Raw genomic sequence first — 17,310 nt, 5'->3', positions numbered from 1 at the left:
CCCCTGGCAGTGAGTACTGCCTCCTCTTTTGATTTGGGGTGAGTTTCTCCATCTCATGATTATGTCCAGAAAAGAATAGAAGAAAGAGAGAGAAAAGACAAATATAACAACAGTAACAGAAAATTACAAACAAAACAAACCCAAAAAACAGAAACAAAACAAAATTAGAAAAATCAAACAAGAAGTAAAACAGAACAAAACAATAAACTAGATCCTGTCTGTTTATTAAAAGAAACTAGATTCCAAAATAGGAAAGAAAGAAAACAATCTTGTATATATATATATAAAAATAAGATAAAATACAATGAAAGGAAACCAAAAATAAAATATACACATATATAACAAATTTAAATACAAATTTAAGAAAGAATAAAAAATGGAAAATATAAGAAAAGAGGTGAATAAAAATAAAACTGAAATACTAAAGAATATTAATTAAAAAAAACCACGAAAGCTATATAGTGTTTTCCCCAAGAGCTGAAATTTTGAAGCTCTCTATGATCTGTTGTTGGTACTAGCTGGTTGTTCCTACTAGTCCTCTGGAGGTGGGGCCTGTTCTCTTAATTCTCAGGTGATCTTGCCCTGGTGGAATTGCACCCCCTTTACCCAGGTGCTGGGCTCAGTTTAAGTGGCTCTGGATTGCACTATGTGGCACTGTTTTGCTCCCTGAAAGCTTTCAGCACTGCTTGGTGGGATAAAGATGGTGTGCTCTCTCTCTAGCCCTGGAGCTGAAAGTTTACACCCCTCACTCTTCAGTAAGCCCTCACAGAGAGTCAACCACTCCTGTCTCCCTGGTTTCTGTCCTAACTCTGTGTTCATCCAGCTTATGACAGAGCATTTTTATCTCAGCCACACAACCCAGTTATGAGTCTCCAAACTGTACAGACTCCTGCAGCATGGAGCAGGCATTTCCTCCCAGGAGAGGGACGGGGCTTTTGTCGCAGGACAGTGCAAGTTTGTGGTTTATGGCAACACTGAGCAGAAAGCCAGTGTCTAGACTCACTGTTTTCAGCCAGCTTCCCTGCTAAAATGCCTGGGAACTCTGCCACACTCAGGCACCCCCATTCTTTTCGTGGCCCCGAGGACCCTGAGACCATGCTGTGCCACCTGGGATTCTGGCCCGTTTTGTCACCTGAGCACCTTTAAGCCAGGGATGTCCTCCACTGTAGCAGACTTCTAAAAGTTCCAGTTTTGCACTCTACTGCTTATACTACTTTGCAGTAGCCTCGTTAATCAGGCTCCCTAAACTCCTTCATATCCTCCAGTATATTGCCCCAGATTCATGTCTCTGCACCTCCTACTCTCCAAAAAAGTGATTGCTTTTCTATTTGTAGATTTGCAACAATTCTTTTCTCAGATCTCCAATTGATTTTACAGGTGTTCAGAATGATTTGATAACTATCTAGCTGGATTCCAGAGACCAGATGAAATTAGGGTTCCCTACTCCTCCGCATCTTAACTCCTCCTGTTTTTTGTTATTTTTGGTGGATATTGTAAGCTCCATTCATAGCCTTGTCTGAGCTGTCTCCACACCAAACACCTCAGCAGTTTCCTATAGCCACATTCTCATTGATTGAATAAAAGATGTTCTTTTCCTTTGTTACTCTGTTACTTCATGTATGTAGTTCCTTTGCATCTCATCTTTGAAATCCTTGCTTGCTTAATAGGAAAAATCTTCTTTGACACACCAACTATTTTAAACCAAATCCAACAGATGTTATATTGTTATCTTACTAGTCATGTCATTTTTCTGAAAATTGTCCACTTGCAGATTCCTCAGGAAGGACCCAGAACAAAAATCTTCTCTGATATTTGCAATTTCAAAACAATTACTTCTGAACAGGTGGGCTAAATATAAAATACAAGCACACTATTTCTTTCCATGAATATTTTTATTGTTAAAAGGAATGGTGACAATAAAATTATTTTTCACTTTTAACTGACTTAGTGGGGTTTTTGTTTGTTTTTTGCCTGAACACCAAATGATTCTATTTGTCTTTATCTCTAAAGTTTTATTATTTTAAATATATCATTTCTTAGTGTCAGTTCTAGTAGTCAATTTTTCCAGGAATACAGTGTGTTCTTTCACTGTACATTTTCAAGTTGTCTTTTATTTTTGGCAAGTTTTATTAAACTACAACTTTTAGAATTTGTCCTTATTGTTTTTTTTTTTTCTCTAGGGTCTCCTGTGAGACACATGTGGCACCTTTATATTTCTTTTATCTCTAACACTTTCTCAAACCCTCTTGAGTTTGAAAAGCGTTCCTTTATATTTATATATCTTATGGCATTATCTGTTGTGTCACTTGTTTTCATGTTATTTCTAGTTTAGTCATTTCTGATTTTTTTTGTTGCATTCTTGGTACTTTTTTAATTTTGTTGCTAATTTTTTAATTTTGCTGTTAAGTGTCCTTTTCTTCAAGCAGACCACTTAAAAGGCTTTCTCATTATTATTGATGTTTTTCTTTGTATTTATTTATTTATTTTTAAATTCATAGCTTTTAACATTTTCTTGATTTATTTTGATCACTTAAACTTATTAGGTTACAGTTTTTACCATTTAAAAAACTATGATTTTCTACTTTGACTATAGAGATGATACTATGCTCTTTTTCTTTTTCTTATATAATAAATTTATATGGATGTTAATTTACATCCTTTTCTGTGCACTATCATTTTAATGAAATGAGTTTTCCTCTACTTTTAGAAGGGCAGGATGCTCCAAGAGAAAATTTCCACCCTTATTTTTAGAGTTCCCTCTTGCAATTACGATTTTTTTGAAGGAAAGTGTTAAAGTGTGACCTAATGCTGAAATTTGACTCCCATTTTCAATTTTTCTGAAATTTCTCTTTCTTTGGACCGTATTATTCCTATGTTATTCAATTTCCAGCAGTTTCTGCTAAATACATGGCTTTGTCTTGGAAAAGAGATTGTTTGATAATTTCTAAAATCCATACTCTCTAGTGGCTTCAGCTGTCAATCCTTGTCCCCTTCTACTAACTTGAAATTTGTGTACTAGTCAAACCCTTTCCTTTTGTCTGTATTTGCAGATTGACTCATTGTATTTTCCATTGAGTACCTATGGGCAAATTTATTGTTGTACTGTCTTAGGGCCATAAGAAACACAGATTCCTTTTTTATGCTTTTTTCCATACAGTAGATGATACTAAATAGTGTAGCTGTTGGTAGTTTGCAGTTTGGGGCTCAGGAGAAATTGTAACAAGTATTTTTTTTTGTATATTTTATTTATAGTGTTTTTTTTAATTTTGTCATTGCTGTTACTCTGTTACTGTCCACCATCATCCCATATTCTTCATTTAAAGAAATCATTCACTTGAATGTGTCCAAAAGTTAGACTTTCATATCTGTTCAAAACTCTTTACTAGTCTAGGAGCAGCAGTTTTTTTTTTTTTAAGAGTTTATTTATTTGACAGAGAAAGAAATAGTGACAGCAGGAACACAAGCAAGGGGAATGGGAGAGGGAGAAGCAAGCTTCCCACCTGAGCAGGGAGCCTGATGTGGGGCTCGATCCCAGGACCCTGGGATCATGACCTGAGCTGAAGGCAGACGCTTAATGACTGAGCCACCCAGGCAACCCAGCAGCAGTTTTTAAGTATCATTACTCTTTTCTTTGTAGTCAATAATTAGGAATTGACATCATTTTCACAAGGGAAAACAACTCTTTTAATAGAAATATTTTATACAATTTTAGAATGCAACCACAAATAGACAACTTAATTATTTTAATCAAACAAACAACATTTCAAGAAAAATAACAAAAAAAGAGAGAAGGAAATAAATTACACTTGGCAGTGATGGGAAATTTCTTTTGAGAACCTAAACATTTAAAACTAAATTCAGTTAAATGTTTAAATATTATGCATTATATCCAGGAAATAAAAATCTACAGTACTAACAATGTCATTGTTCTTTACATACTCAACATAAAACCTCTGCACTGGCTATCATGGTTGCAACTTAAGTCACAAGTTCAAAATAGTTATATAATTTATAAAGAGTCCTTGATAAAAATAGAGCATTCAAAAAATTAGTGACCAGAAATGAAAACCCAGCTCTCTACTCACCTCTATCCTCTTTGTATTAATTTTATTAATGCACCAAATTGGGAATTAATGGATAGTCCAGTATAGTTTCATGTTGGCAAAGACATTTGTTTTCTATGAGTTGGATGCATTGTCCAACAATAACAAAGCATTTCTCAAGAGTGGAGTAGCAAAACACAGGGGTTCTTTATATTCAGGCAGGATTTTTGGGTCTGTGCTCCTTTCAGTTCACTGAAATTAATTTTGCTTGACAGCTTTAAGACTTGAGTGCTGATTAGACAAGTTGTGGGAATAAAAATGAGTTGTTCTTTATGGATAACTGGAACTGTGGTAATTTTTTCACTTGACACTTGGGATTGGAATATTTGATCTCCTTGAGGAAAAGATAATATTTTATTTACCTTTATAAAAAAATATATTTTATTTACCTTTTAATGCTCAGTACCTAAAAAAATCTTGTCATAGAGTAAAAGCTAAAAATATTTGTTACATTCAAGACTAAATAAGTAAATAAATGAATTAATGAATGAACAAATATAATCCAATCTTCACAAAGGAAAATTTACCCTTTTCATCTATCCTCATATTGAACACAACCCTTGGCAACTTATCATATCCAAAATACAATCAGTTAAAGTGGAATGGTCCTGCTCTTAGAACAGTGAATTTTATGCTTAAAATGAGCACAAACAATCCCTATAAGGCACTGTGCCACCAATAAAACAGAAAACAGTGTGGAAAATACTTTTCTCCTGAATGTTTCTTGTGCTATATTCTATTTCAGACCATGGATGATGATCAATTTTGCTGAAGAACTTTAGAGAATTTGACAATTCAGTTTCTCATATTTTTCCCAACATATGGCTTCCTTTCTACTTGGGATGCCATTATTTCTTCTTTGTTAGATAAAATGCAGTGGAGAAAGAGACTATATTTTTCTTCTTTTCTCTTGACTTTTAGTATTGCAAAATTACTAAAGAAAAATTTAATACACAGGGAAAATTTGTTCAAAAATAGCTCTATGTTTTAGTTTAATTAGAAAGGCAAACTAATGTTCTGCATTTATAACCAGCTTTGTACAAATCCAAATGATCTGGAGGAGAAGACTACATGAGTTAATGAGATTCACTAAGTATCCCAAACCTCCTTTCTATCCAAAGGTTCAAGTACCTCACAAAAGTTGTCAAAAGGGCACAAAATATTATAAATGCAAAATGTTATTATTTGTTTATGCATTTAAGCTAACTAGCACTAAAAATGCAAAAAACGGGGGGATTTTAAAAAGGCAACAAAATAAGTGGATTTTCTATTCAAGTAGCAAAGGAGCTAACCACAGTCAGGTGTGTGAAATTTACTGTCCCCTAGGTAATAGTTTTAACACAAACTTTTAATGGAAAAATGAGTAATTTAAACTAAATCAAGAAAAAAAAGAATAATATTCACAGCAACAGTGAAAACTAAGTGGGTTAATATATAACTTACGTAATTTCACACTGTCTCTAATGTGCTTATTACACGTAAAATGTACTTAATGAGCTTAATGTACTTCATGATATGTATACATAAAAATAATTAAGATAGTTAATTTTACATTTTGTGTATTTTAACTCAATAAAATAAATTTTAATAAAAAATATATAACCTACATAATTTTAGTCTGATTTTAAAAGAAAATTATATTTTCTTGTTAATGTTTTTCTGCACTCCTTTTTTTAATGTATTCAGCTATGTCAGAAATTTAAAACAAAACAAGACAGAAATCACCTAAAAAGCATCAGGATAGATAAACACTAGAAAAATATTAAAGAATATGATCTTCTTTAGTGTGTAGGAAATCTTCTTCATTTCATGAACAATATCTATTACTTTCCCAGATTCTGAGGTACAGAACAATATACCATGAATACTTTACATTATATATATTAATATAGTGTACTTATTTGTTTAAAAGGCTAACCGCTCAGATAATTCACATATAACACTAAGTCAGCTACCAGAAGTATTCAGAGCAGATAACGTGATTATTTTGTATCTTGACCTTACTATAAAATGGAAAACTCCTTAATTGGGAACTTTAAACTTAAGAATATTCATCTATACAAAGCTAGTAGCCAGAGCACAAAAGCATGAATTTTGCCCACAACCATCAATTGTGACCACTATTGTAGGCTACCATTTTCCACTTAGCTTTTTTTTCTTCTTAATCTATAACATGCTTCCTTTAAAAAAAAAAAAAAAGATTTATTTGTTTATTTTAGAGAGAAAAAGGGAGAGAGTGAGCATAAGTGGGGGGAGGGGCAGAGGGAGAGAGAGAGAATCCCTGCTGAGTGCCGAGCCCGTTGTGGGGCTTAATCCCAGGACCCTGAGATCATGACCTGAGCTAAAATCAAGAGTTGGCTGTTTAAACAACTGAGCCACACTGGTGCCACCTACATGCTTACTTTTTAAACGTCAAATCTTCTTATGGACTTATTAATAAATAAACAAAATCTCTAGTCAGATACTTTAGATAATTTTATAAGAATTGAAAAGACTTAGGAGCCTGGGTGCCTCATTTGGTTAAGCGTCTGCCTTCGGCTTGGATCATGACCCCAGAGACCTGGGATCAAGTCCTAAGTTGAGGGTCCCTGCTCGGCGGGGAGTCTGCTTCTCCCTCTACTCTTCCCCCCGCTTGTGCTCTCTCTCTCTCTCATGCTTTCTATCTCAAATAAATAAATAAAATCTTTAAAAAAAAGAATTGAAAAGACATATGAAGAGTCAGAGCTGTGCTATCAATATTCTCAGGCAATATTAACATTCACATAGATGTGATATATTCATAGTTCTGTATTATGTAAATGGAGTTATGAGAAAATGACCTAAATACTATTGAAAAACTGCCTTTTGATAAGTGAAAAAACATCAGTATATATCACTTGTTTTAGGCATTTAGATTAGTGCAATTTGTAATTTTATCATTTGCCTTTGTGGGCAATCTTTATTCATTCAAACAATAATTACTTAAAAATTTGTTGTGGACCTAAGGTGCACCCAGAATTATTGATGGCTGGGAATGCAAAAATAAAAGCACCATCCTATTGTCAGTCTGTTGAGGATGAGTATATTAGGTGAGGTACAAATCAGTCAGAAAGTCTAGATTTGCAAAGATCCAGTGTTGTGGGAAAGGCTATTGGGGGGAAATACGAGCAGCTTTTGAGGCTGATGGAGAATATATAGGAGAGTATGAATATAATATAATATATATATAATATAATATATAGGAGAATATAATATAATAGGAAAGTATGGAAAGTTCAGATATGGAAAAATGTTCCAGATGATAAAGGGCTTATTAATACTACAAAATTTAGATTTTACTTTGAAAACAATGGAAAAATATTAGAAGAATTCAAAACAGGGGAGGGGCATACTAAGATATAATAATTCAAAATGAAACAAAACACTTGGCATCCAGAGAATAATTATTTAGAAGAGCGTTAAAATACATTTTGACCTTAAGAGCCCCGGAGCAAGATGGCGGAGGAGTAGGAGACCTGGATTTCGTCCGGTCTCAGGAATTCAGCTGAATAGGAATCAAACCATTCTGAACACCTACGAACTCAACAGGAGATCGAAGAGAAGAATAGCAACAACTCTCTGAACAGAAAAGCAACCACTTACTGGAAGGTAGGACGTGCGGAGAAGTGAATCCGAGGCGATATTCAGGAGGATAGACGGAGGGTGAGGGGCCTCCGTCAGCCGTGTCTGGCAAGTGATAGAGCAGTGGAGCACAAAATCAGAACTTTTAGAAGTTGGCTCCGCTGAGGGACATCTCTCCAGTGGCTAAGCTGGGGGTGGAACCCTCGCGGGACAGTGTGGTCTCAGGACCCTCAGGGTCACAGAAAGACCAGGGGTACCTGAGTGTGGCAGAGTTCCCAGGTATCAGAGCGGGGAAGCCAGCTGCAGAGACAGAGCTGAGGCGTGGGCTCTCAGCTCAGGGTTGCCATAAACTGATCCGCGGCCCATTCAGGCCACTGCTCCTCCAGCAGGGACCCAACAAGCAGCAGAGCTGGGGAGACTCCCCTTCCTCCCTTGCGAGGAGCGGCACGGGAGCGCACCGCAGGGATCTGCTGGGTTTGGAGACTCCACATGGGGTCAGATGCCAGAGATAGAAACACTTGGTCACAGGCCGGGTGAGCACGGAGTGCGGCCAGAGACTGGGGAGACGGGAATGACTGCTTTTCTCTGGGGCGCACTGGGGGAGTGGGGCCCTGAGTTTTTGGCTCCTCTGGGCAGAGATTGGGAGGCCACCATTTCCACTCTCATCCTCCAAAGCTCTACCGAGAGCTTGCAGAGAACAAAATCTCCTGAGAGCAAACCCAAGGAGATTGCTTAGCCCGGACCGACAAGGAGGAGGCAATTCCGCCTCCAGAAAAGACATTTGGGAACCATGGCAACAGGTCCCTCCCCCAGAAGATCAGCACGAGCAGCCAGCAAGCCAAGACTACCGATCAAGGAGAACGGGGGAACTCCAGCACTAGGGGACTACTGCACATAGAATTCATGGCTTTTTTTTACCATGATTCATTAGTTTTTCAAAGTTAATTTTTTAACTGTTTCTTTTTTTGAATTTTTCTTTTTCCCTTTTTCAACCAACATCTTATCAATCCCTTTTTTAAAAAAACATTTTTTATTTTTCATTTTTAGAGTCATATTTTATCCCTTCATAGTAGTTACCCTTATTTTTGGCATATGTACATAAGTTGTTCTCTCTTTAAAATTTTGAGATACAGTTTCTTCTAACAGATCAAAATATACCCTAAATCACTAGTGTATGGCTTTGTTCTAGTCTCCTGCCTAATCACATTCTCTCCCTTTTTTTTTCTTTTTTTTTAAATCTTCTTCTTTCTTTTTTCAAACGACTTCTTATCTTATCAAATCCTTTTATAAAATCTTTTATAATTTTCATCTTTACAGTCATCTTCCATCCCTTTATTGTATCAACCCTTATTTTGTACATATATAAGTCTTTCTTCCCTTAAAATTTTAGGAGGCACTTTCTTCTAACAGACCAAAATACGCCCAAAATCTAGTGTGTGGCACTAATCTATGCACTAGCCTGATCATATTTGATCATGTTCTGTTTTTTTGGTTTTGTTCTGTTTTTGTTTGTTTTTATCTTTTTCTTTCTCTTTTTTTCCCTCTTTCTTTTTTCTTTCTTTCCCTTTCTTTTCCCCTGGTTTCAGGTCTTTTCTGATTTGTATAGAGTATATGTGCTGGGGATGTTGTTAACCTGTTAGCGTTTTGTTCTCTCATTCATCTGTTATCCTCTGGACAAAATGACAAGACGAAAAAAATCACCTCAGCAAAAAGAACAAGAGGTAGTACCGTCTCCCGGGGATCTACTCAATATGGACATTAGTACGATGTCGGACCTAGAGTTCAGAATCATGACTCTAAAGACACTAGCTGGGCTTGAAAAAAGCGTGGAAGTTATTAGAGAAACCCTTTCTGGAGAAATAAAAGAACTAAAATCTAACCAAGTCGAAATCAAAAAGGCTATTAATGAGGTGCAATCAAAAATGGGGGTACTAACGGCTAGGATAAATGAGGCAGAAGAGAGAATCAGTGATATAGAAGACCAAATGATGAAAAATAAAGAGGTTGAGAAAAAAGAGAGAGAAACAACTACAGGATCACGAGGGCAGAATTCGAGAGATAAGTGATACGATAAGACGAAACAACATTAGAATAATTGGGATCCCAGAGAGAGAAGAAAGAGAGAGAGGGGCAGAAGGTATATTGGAGCAAATTACAGCAGAGAACTTCCCTAATATGGGGAAGGAAACAGGCATCAAAATCCAGGAGGCACAGGGAACCCCTCTCAAAATAAAAAAAAATAGGTCAACACCCCGACATCTAATAGTAAAACTAACTTTTTGTCAGAGACAAAGAGAAAATCCTGAAAGTAGCTCGGGACAAGAGATCTGTAACCTACAATTGTAGAAACATTAGATTGGCAACAGACCTATCCACAGAGACCTGGCAGGCCAGAAAGGACTGGCATGATATCTTCAGAGCACTAAACGAGAAAAATATGCAGCCAAGAATACTATATCCAGCTAGGCTGTCATTGAAAATAGAAGGACAGATAAAAAGCTTCCAGGACAAACAAAAACTAAAGGAACTTGCAAACACAAAACCAGCCTACAAGAAATATTGAAAGGGGCCCTCTAAGCAAAGAGAGAGCCTAAAAACAGCATGGACCAGAAAGAAACACAGATAATATACAGTAACAGTCACCTTACAGACAATACAATGGCACTAAATTCATATCTTTCAATAGTTATGCTGACTATAAATGGGCTCAATGCCCCAATTAAAAGACACAGGCTATCAGATTGGATTAAGAAAAAAGCCCCGTCAATATGCTGTGTGCAAGAGACTCATTTTAGACCCAAAGACACCCCCACATTGAAAGTGAGGGGGTGGAAAACCATTTACCATGCTAATGGACACCAAAAGAAAGCTGGGGTGGCAATCCTTATATCAGACAAATTAGATTTTAAACCAAAGACTGTAATAAGAGTTGAAGAAGGACACTATATCCTACTTAAAGGGTAAATCCATAAGAAGATCTAAGAATTGTAAATATCTATGCCCCTAACATTGGAACAGCCAATTATATAAGGCAATTAATAACAAAAGCGAAGAAACATATTGACAACAATACAATAATAGTGGGGGACTTTAACACCCCCCTGACTGAAAAGGACAGATCATCTAAGCAAAAGATCAACAAGGAAATAAAGACTTTAAATGACACACTGGACCAAATGGACTTCACAGACATATTCAGAACATTCCATCCCAAAGCAAGGGAATACACATTCTTCTCTAGTGCCCATGGAACATTCTCCAGAATAGTCACATCCTAGGTCACAAATCAGGTCTCAACCTGTACCAAAAGATTGGGATCATTCCCTGAATATTTTCAGACCACAATGCTTTGAAACTAGAAATCAATCACAAGAGGAAAGTCGGAAAGAACTCAAATACATACATGGAGGCTAAAGAGCATCCTACTAAAGAATGAATGGGTCAACCAGGAAATTAAAGAAGAATTTAAAAAATTCATGGAAACCAATGAAAATTAAAACACAACTGTTCAAAATCGTTGGGATACAGCAAAGGCAGTTCTAAGAGGAAAGTATATACCAATACAAGCCTTTCTCAAGAAACAAGAAAGGTCTCAAATACACAACCTAACCCTACACCTAAAGGAGCTAGAGAAAAAACAGCAAAGAAAGTCTAAACCCAGCAGGAGAAGAGAAATAATAAAGATCAGAGCAGAAATCAATGAAATAGAAACCAAAAGAACAGTAGAACAGATCAACGAAACTAGGAGCTGGTTCTTTGAAAGAATTAACAAGATTGATAAACCCCTGGCCAGACTTATCAAAAAGAAAAGAGAAATAACCCAAATCAACAAAATCATGAATGAAAAATGAGAGATCACAACTAACACCAAAGAAATACAAACAATTTTAAGAACATATTATGAGCAACTCTATGCCAGCAAATTAGATAACCTGGAAGAAATGGGTGCATTCCTAGAGATGTATCAACTACCAAAATTGAACCAGGAAGAAATAGAAAACCTGAACAGACCTCTAACCACTAAGGAAATTGAAGCAGTCATCAAAAATCTCCCAACAAACAACAGCCCAGGGCCAGATGGCTTCCCAGGGGAATTCTACCAAACATTTCAAGAAGAATTAATACCTATTCTCCTGAAACTGTTCCAAAAAAATAGAAATGGAAAGAAAACTTCCAAACTCGTTTTATGAGGCCGCCATTACCTTGATTCCCAAACCAAAGACCCCATCAAAAAGGAGAATTACAGACCAATATCCTTGATGAACACGGATGCAAAAATTCTCACCACAATAGTAGCCAATAGGATCCAACAGTACATTAAAAGGATTATTCACCATGACCAAGTGGGATTTATCCCTGAGCTGCAAGGTTGGTTCAACATCTGCAAATCAATCAACGTGATACAATACATTAACAAAAGAAAGAACAAGAATCTTATGATCCTCTCAATAGATGCAAAAAAGCATTTGACAAAGTACAGCATCCTTTCTTGATCAAAACTCTTCAGAGTATAGGGATAGAGGGTACATACCTCAATATCATAAAAGCCATCTATGAAAAACCTATGGCGAATATCATTCTCAATGGGGAAAAGCTCAGAGCTTTTCCCCTAAGGTCAGGAACGTGGCAGGGATGTCCACCATCACCACTGCTATTCAACAGAGTATTAGAAGTCCTAGCCACAGCAATCAGAAAACAAAAAGAAATCAAAGGGATCCAAATTGGTAAAGAGGAAGTCAAACTCTCACTCTTTGCAGATGATATGATACTGTATGTGGAAAACCCGAAAGACTCCACCCTAAAACTGCTAGAACTCATACAGGAATTCAGTAAAGTAACAGGATATAAAATCAATGCACAGAAATCAGTGGCATTCCTATACACCAACAACAAGACAGAAGAGAGACAAATCAAGGAGTCGATCCCATTTACAATTGCACCCAAAACCATAAGATACCTAGGAATAAATTTAAATAAAGAGGCAAAGGATCTGTACTCAGAAAACTATAAAACACTCATAAAAGAAATTGAAGAAGACACAAAGAAATGGAAAAACCTTCCATGCTCATGGATTGGAAAAACAAACATTGTGAAGATGTCAATGCTACCTAGAGCAATCTACACATTCAATGCAATCCCCATCAAAATACCGTCCACTTTTTTCAAAGAAATGGAACAAATAATCCTAAAATTTGTATGGAACCAGAAGAGACCCCGAATAGCCAGAGGAATCTTGAAAAAGAAAAGCAAAGCTGGCGGCATCACAATTCTGGACTTCCAGCTCTATTACAAAGCTGTCATCATCATGGCAGTATGGTACTGGCACAAAAACAGACCCATAGATCAATGGAACAGAATCGAGAGCCCAGAAATGGACCCTCCACTCTATGGTCAACTCATCTTTGACAAAGCAGGAAAGAATGTCCAATGGCAAAAAGACAGTCTCTTCAACAAATGGTGTTGGGAAAATTGGACAGCCACATGCAAAAAAATGAAACTGGACCATTTCCTTACACCACACACAAAAATAGACTCCAAATGGTTGAAAGAACTAAACGTGAGACAGGAGTCCATCAAAATCCTAAAGGAGAACACAAGTGGCAACCTCTTCGACCTCAGCCGCAGTAACTTCTTCCTAGAAACATCGCCAAAGTCAAGGGAAGCAAGGGCAAAAATGAACTATTGGGATTTCATCATGATAAAAAGCTTTTGCACAGCAAAAGAAACAGTCAACAAAACCAAAAGACAACCGACGGAATGGGAGAAAATATTTGCAAATGACATATCAGATAAAGGGCTAGTATCCAAAATCTATAAAGAACTTATCAAACTCAACACCCCAAGAACAAATAATCCAATCAAGAAATGGGCAGAAGACATGAACAGACATTTTTCCAAAGAAGACATCCAAATGGCCAATAGACACATGAAAAAGTGCTGGACATCGCTCGGCATCAGGGAAATCCAAATCAAAACCTCAATGAGATACCACTTCACACCAGTCAGAATGGCTAAAATTAACAAGTCAGGAAACAGCAGATGTTGGCGGGGATGTGGAGAAAGGGGAACCCTCCTACACCATTGGTGGGAATGCAAGCTGGTGCAACTACTCTGGAAAACAGTATGGAGGTTCTTCAAACAGTTGAAAATAGAGCTACCATACGATCCAGCAATTGCACTACTGGGTATTTACCACAAAGATACAAATGTAGGGACCCAAAGGGGTACGTGCACCCCAATGTTTATAGCAGCAATGTCCACAATAGCCAAACTATGGAAGGAGCCAAGATGTCCATCGACAGATGAATGGATAAAGAAGAGGTGGTATATATACACAATGGAATATTATGCAGCCATCAAAAGGAATGAGATCTTGCCATTTGCAATGACGTGGATGGAACTGGAGGGTGTTATGCTGAGTGAAATAAGTCAATCAGAGTTATACATGTATCATATGACCTCACTGATATGAGGAATTCTTAATCTCAGGAAACAAACCGAGTGTTGCTGGAGTGGTGGGGGGTGGGAGGGATGGGGTGGCTGGGTGATAGACATTGGGGAGGGTATGTGCTATGGTGAGCGCTGTGAATTGTGCAAGACTGTTGAAGCACAGATCTGTACTTCTGAAATAAATAATGCAATATATGTTAAGAAAGAAAAAGAGAAGAAGAAGATAGCAGGAGGGGAAGAATGAAGGGGAGTAAGTTCGAGGGGGAGACGAACCATGAGATACAATGGACTCTGATAAACAAACTGAGGGTTCTAGAGGGGAGGGGATTGGGGGGATGAGTTAGCCTGCTGATGGTTATTAAAGAGGGCACATTCTGCCTGGAGCACTGGGTGTTATGCACAAAGAATGAATCATGGAACACTACATCAAAAATTAATGATGTAATTTATGGTGATTAACATAACAATAACAATTTAAAAAATGCATTTTGACATAAATAATGTTGTCCACTGCCAACCTAATCCAGTAATTAAGAGAATATATTTTTATCACTTGCAACAGCAATTACGTGGAACAAATTCATACTTTAACGTTTCCTTAAGGTATGACTCCATAACTCTAAAAAGGCAAATAATTAGAATAAAATATTTTGCCTGACACCAAAACTTGGATTACTTTTCTTGGAATCAATTATAAGTGTTAAGTGAACTGTTTTCCCCTTAGAATTGGCCTGGGAGTACATCAGACCATTATTTTCAAGGTGGATTTTTAGTAAAATGTCACTTTCTCACAGAAGCCTTTTTTGATCTCTCAGGTTTGTGATTAAACATGGTATGATATGTTATACATGAAGCATCTTCATTAAATGTCTGTTGAATTAAACTACTTACAAAATATAATCCCAAGATTTTTTATGCAATAGATGTTTACACCATAAGCATTTTTTTCTCTTCTCCATTGGGTAAGATAAGGTTGAAACTACCATCCAGATGATATATATAATTCAGTATATTTGAAGAAGAAAATTCTGTCATCATTACCAGATGTTGCAAGTAATGTGAGAAAGTCATATAAAAAGTTTTAAAAGAAGAAAATTACCAGTTAAGTAGAAAATTATACATTAATAGATTATTATATATTTTAGACTTCCTTTTTCAGTTAAAGAAAATAAATCAGCAGGTCAAGAGAAAGTGGAAACTTAATTTTAGAATTATTTGTAATGCTCCAAACACATAGCAATGACAAATAGAATATTTTTAAAGTAAATAACATAGAATAAGTAAGATTTATTTCACCTTCAATCAAAACTGAAACAGTATTACACAGAAAGAAGGGAGCATTAACTATCAGCATCTAATCAGAAATAAGTAAAAAGTGTCAAAAATTTGACTCCTCAGAAAGATATATGCATTCCCATTATAATTGTATTATTTACAATAACCAAGATATGGAAACAACCTAAGTGCTCACTGACAGATGAATGGATAAAGAATATATATATGTATATATATATACTCCATGAAAAAAGAATGAAATCCTGCCATTTGCAACAACATGGGTGAACGTTGAGGGAATAATACTAAGTGAAATAAGTCAGACAGAAAGACAGACAATGTATAATCTCATTTTATGTGGAATCTTAAAAAAGGGAGGGGAATGGTCATACATACAGAGAACATATTGATGGGTCATAGAGGTAGGAGGTAGAGATGGGTGAATAAATAACTCATGGAGCTTTAATGTATAGCATGGTGACCATACTTAATAACATATTACATATTTACTTTTTTATTGTTATGTTAATCACCATACAGTACTTCATTAGTTTTTGATGTAGTGTTCCATGATTCATTGTTTGTGTTTAACACCCAAGTCCTCATTGTAATATGTGCTCTTCTTAATACACATCACCAGGCCAACCCATCCCCCCAACCCCCATATGAAACCCTCAGTCTGTTTCCCAGAGTCCATAGTCTCTCATGGTTCATCTCCCCCTCTGATCCACCCTTCATTTTTCCCTTCCTTCTCCTAATATCTTCCATGCTGTTCCTTAAGTTCCACATATAAGTGAAACCATATGATAATTGTTTTTCTCTGCTTGACTTATTTCACTTAGCATAACCCCCTCCAGTTCCATCCATGTTGATGCAAATGATGGGTATTCATCCTTTCTGGTGGCTGAGTAATATTCCAGTGTGTGTGTGTGTGTGTGTGTGTGTGTGTGTGTGTGTTACGTCTTTTTTATCCATTCATCTGTTGAAGGGCATCTCAGCTCCTTCTACAGTTTGGCTATTGTGGACATTGCTGTTATGAACATTGGGGTGCATGTGCCCCTTCTTTTCACTACATCTGTATCTTTGGGGTAAATACCCCAAATTGCAATTGCTGAGTCATAGAGTAGCTCTACTTTTTAATTTTTGAGCAACCTCCATACTGTTTTCCAAAGTAGCTGTACCAACTTGCATTCCCACGAACAGTGTAAGAGGGTTCCCCTTTCTCCACAACCTCTCCAACATTTGTTGTTCCTGACTTATCAATTTTTGCCATTCTAACTGTTGTAAGGTGGTATCTCAATGTGGTATTGATTTGAATTTTCCTGATGGCTAATGATGTTGAACATTTATTCATGTGTCTGCTAGCCATTTGTATGTCTTCTGCCCATTTCTTGACTTGATTATTTGTTTTTTGGGTGCTGAGTTTTAGAAGTTCTTTATAGATCTTGGATACCCGACCTTCATCTATAGTGTCATTTGTAAATATCCTCTCCCATTCCGTGGGTTGCCTCTTTGTTTGGGGACTTCATCAAGATAAAAAGCTTCTGCACAGCAAAGGAAACAGTCAACAAAACATATTACATGTTTAAAAGTTACTAAGAGAGTAAATCTTGGGGTGCCTCAGTGGTGCAGTCAGTTAAGCATCAGACTCTTGGTTTCAGCTCAGGTCATGATCTCAGGGTCAGGAGATGGAGCCCATGTCAGGCTCTGCACTTAGAGCAGAGTCTGGTGGAGACTCTCTCTCCCTCCTCCTATGCCCCTTTCCCCTGCTCTCTCTCTCAAATAAATAAATCTTTGAAATAAAAAAGAGTAAATCTTAATTGTTCTCATCTCAAGAAAAAAATCTGTATGGAAACAATGAATCGTGGATCACTGCATTGAA

General features: G+C 36.7%; 1 long non-coding RNA gene across 1 annotated transcript in view; it reads right to left on the bottom strand.

Moving 5' to 3' along the window:
- Positions 1-3,814: 3,814 nt before the first annotated feature.
- The window catches only part of LOC148161860 (uncharacterized), a 28,737-nt gene continuing 15,241 nt past the window's right edge, over positions 3,815-17,310 (bottom strand). The window contains exon 3 of the long non-coding RNA XR_015767326.1: positions 3,815-4,437. This is a non-coding gene — a long non-coding RNA (uncharacterized LOC148161860). The remainder of the gene's footprint in view (positions 4,438-17,310) is intronic.

Source organism: Eumetopias jubatus, unplaced genomic scaffold, assembly GCF_037043125.1.
Source record: "Eumetopias jubatus isolate StellerSeaLion01/CBP00866 unplaced genomic scaffold, mEumJub1_p1.0 scaffold_51, whole genome shotgun sequence".
Taxonomy (NCBI): domain Eukaryota; kingdom Metazoa; phylum Chordata; class Mammalia; order Carnivora; family Otariidae; genus Eumetopias; species Eumetopias jubatus.
Note: the sequence above shows the minus strand (reverse complement) of the source record. Positions and strands in the feature narration are given on the sequence as shown.